Source organism: Arachis ipaensis, chromosome B10 (assembly GCF_000816755.2).
Source record: "Arachis ipaensis cultivar K30076 chromosome B10, Araip1.1, whole genome shotgun sequence".
Classification (NCBI taxonomy): Eukaryota; Viridiplantae; Streptophyta; class Magnoliopsida; order Fabales; family Fabaceae; genus Arachis; species Arachis ipaensis.
This window is the reverse complement of record NC_029794.2, coordinates 27,509,889-27,513,631: the sequence shown is the minus strand read 5'-3', so window position 1 is coordinate 27,513,631 and position 3,743 is coordinate 27,509,889. Positions and strand designations below refer to the sequence as shown.

The 3,743-nt window shown below is 40.2% G+C and overlaps 1 pseudogene; it reads left to right on the top strand.

Moving 5' to 3' along the window:
* Nucleotides 881-3,743, top strand: LOC107620330 (annotated as a pseudogene).

Genomic DNA, 3,743 nt, shown 5'->3' with positions numbered 1-3,743 from the left:
GGACTCTAACGTGGCCACTTATGAGCATTGGCCAACGTTAGTGATAATGTTAAGTGTCACTAACGTTGGCTCCATTTCCTTTCTTCAAAGTTAATGCCACTAACTTTTCTCACTAACGTTGTGGCTTTCCTTCCTTCCACGTTAGTGCTCACGTTAGTGTAACTAACGTAGCCACTAACGTGGCTCTTCTCTTCTTCTTTTGGCCTGAAATCAATCAAACAAATTGCATCAAAGTCTTGCTCTTAATCATGGGATCATGCATCATCCAATTTATCATATAATTCATGCAAAATTCTCATGAAATCATGTAAAGTGCACAATGTATGCTTGAATCAAGATGTAAGTGAATATTTACCCAAAACTAGCTTATTTCCTAAGAAAATGCATGAAACTACCTTAAAAACAGTAAAGAAAAGGTCAGTGAAACTGGCCAAAATGCCCTGGCATCAACTATACACCAAGGAGAAGGTGGGATTTCACAGTGCGCTAGACGCCTTGTATTGATCTAAAACTGGAAGTATCCAGCATTGTAGTCCCTGAGTTTGATAGTCGAGACAATGAAAAAGGCAATTTAGGATTCTCACTACGAAAAGCCGACATAAAATTTATGCAGATTGAGAGAGTGAGCCTAGAGAGTTTAAGAGAGAACGCTGTGTATTCTTAGAAACTACTTCGGCGACCGGTAAGAGGAGAGCGATCAACTTAAAGGAGTTTATTTGGAGGACGATGGGCCGTCTAAGGGGCTAGAACAATTTGAACCAGTTCAATTAAAAAAGGATATGAAGTTTTGACTAACCCCAATCAGGATTGATGACGTAAACGTAAGGAACTCTGAGGAAAATAAATCTTATTAGAGAGGTGACTTGGAAATCAAGTCAGAATGGAGAAGCGCACCGAAGATCTTGAATTAGAAATGGGGACAGACTATCCGCACCTAGTTGCAGGTAACTGAATTCAAATTTTGTGGGCAAAATTCCCAATTAGGTGGGTAGAATGTAAAACTCGGTTAATTAATGAATAATTAACCCATAAATTAAAATTTATTTTCGAGAATTAAAAATGTGATTTTTATGGTTTAATGTGATAGAGAAAATTAAAACGAGAATTTTGACACAAATTTTCAAGAAATTGGCCCAAGATTGGGCCGAACGGACCAAATTGGTCGAACCGGACCCAAACCGGGCCCGTGGGCCCCACCCACTCACTTGATAAAGTGGGTTTAGATCTTCTCTCTCCCTTCTTGCATGCTAAACACGCTGCTGGGCAGCCATGGAAGAGAGGAACACTTCCAAAAACATAAACCCTTGGTTAGTTTCAATCTTTGATAACTTTTGATCCGGAGCTCCGATTGGCGCACCGTTTATCGCCACATGACCACGGCATCGAGCTCTACAAAGCCCATAACTTTATTCAAGAGGTAAGGAATGATTTCAGTTCAGTTTCCTCATCCCTTGAATTCAAATTTTTGGATAAAAAGTGTTAAGATTTTGGGCTCTTTGATGTTATAAGATCCAAATAGCTTGAAGCGAATGCTTAGTCGTGCCTCTTTGATCTTTGGGTAAGGTAAGAGATCTCAAACCCTAGTGAAATTCTGAATTTAAGGTATTGGGTATTGAGTTATTGTGTTTGGGTATGATAATTGTGGTTTAGGAAGTGTGTATGTGCATATTGAAGCTTGAGTGATATCTTGGAAAGCTTGGAAATGAGCTTTGTTGGAAGCCTTGAGACCTTGAAAGTTGAATTTGAAGTGTTCCAGGTTAGACAGGAATCGGCCAAGGAATGGTTTTGGTTTCTTGTATCTAAAATGTAATATAGTGTGAAAACTTAGGCTAGTGACCCATAACATAGGAATTGAATTTGTGATGATGGTTGATTGGTTGTTGAAATTATTGTATGATTATGTGATTATTGGTTTTTGGAGGGTATGATGGAGATTCTTGATTGATGATGTTTGTGAGTTTATATGATGATGATACTTAGTATATGCAAAGGCTGAATTGAAGTTGAAATTTGTGCTAGGTACGGATAATTGGTCTTGTATGTTGATCATTGTGGAAATTAAAAATCTTGGTGGTAGAGTTTGATGAAAATGGAAGGTTGGTATTTGATGATGCATAAACTACAAGAAAAAAGGCCTATCGGGACGCTTTTTTCTTGCCACGCTTTTAAAGTGTGCCCAAAAGTGGTCAATGGCCACGCTTTTGTGAGGGTGGCCACTTGTTTGTGATTTGGCCACACTTTTTTGCCACACTTAAAAGCGTGGCCATAGAGAGAACTCGGCACGCTTTTATGATGGTGGCCATTGAATTGTGATTTGGCCACGCTTTTTTTTACCACACTTGAAAAGCATGGCCATAGAAAGAAACCGGCACGCTTGAAAAGCGTGGCTAGTTAGTTTTTCAATTATCACCTTTTTAAAGCGTGCCCATATCCTATGTTTATTTGGGCACCCTACAAAAGCGTACCGATAGAGTTCCCTCCTTCCAAAATTTAGTTTCCCACCCATTTTTTCACACTTAACTTTTTTTTTTTTAATTTTATCTTTTAACCCTATACTAGAAGTGTTGGTTTCGAAAATCATTTTTAACCCTAGCTGGCCGTCACTCACCCTTCTCATCTCTCCCAACAATGCCGCTGTCTCCCTCTCTCAACCCGTCACAACCCATCCCTCTAACCCGTCGCAGCACCTACATCCATCCCTACCTCGATGCTTATGCCCTGCGCCGCCGTCTCCCTCTCTCACACGCGTCGCGCCAACCATCAGCAACACTCGTCAGCGCAACTCATCAGCGCCACTCGTTAGCGGAAACCCGTCATCACCAATAGTCATTCTGCTAGTGTTGACATCTCTGGTGTTTATCCATAAATCAGTGGCAGGATCCGAAAGGAAATGATCGGTGGCGCCTCCATCGAGCTTGGCGTTGGATGCAACGCTGGCGTCGGCGGTAAAGATTCAATTCCTAGTTTAGGGTTTCTCTGAAGTCGCTGCTTGAAAGATTCGATTCCTTGTCCCTCATCTTTCTTGAAACCATCGTCAAGAATTGCAAGAAGGCTTTCTCTGAAGTCACTGCTGAGAGGGTTATTGATGATATGGTTAGGTTAATTGACGATCCTCAAATTGTTGTTATTAACCGCAACAAGGCTTTGATCATGATTAAGGCTTGGGGCGAATCCAGTGGCGAGCTTCGCTATCTTCCTGTTTATGAAGAAACATACAAGGTACTACTACCTTTTTTTCTGATTTCATGCATATCTGCTTCATTGTTAAGTTGAAGTCAAGGGACAATTTCTGATAATCATATCATGCCTAGGAACTAGAAACGCAAAATCCTGGGCTAAATTAAATTGATTGGGTTGGTTACTAGCTCTAGCTATTGAATTTGCTAGCGTGGGTTATTGTTAGTGTTATTGTTGATTGCTTGTTTCCATTTTGTGGTTCAGAGTCTGAAATCAAGGTGTATTCAGTTCCCTGGCCATGACAACGAGAGCTTAGCGCATATTTTCACTCCTTCACATTCGGTGTCTGAGGCTGAACTTGATCTTACACGCCAGACTCAGCATGATGATATTCCTGTGTAGAGTTTTACTCTGAACAAACTAAGGATGCTTTTGATGTTGCTAGAAATAGCATTGAGCTTCTTTTTACTGTGTTGTCTTATTTTCCACAACAAGATGTCTTGCAGGTAAATTTTATATATTTAGTTTCGTGTAATATTTGTTAGTATATATAGAAATATGCGTGA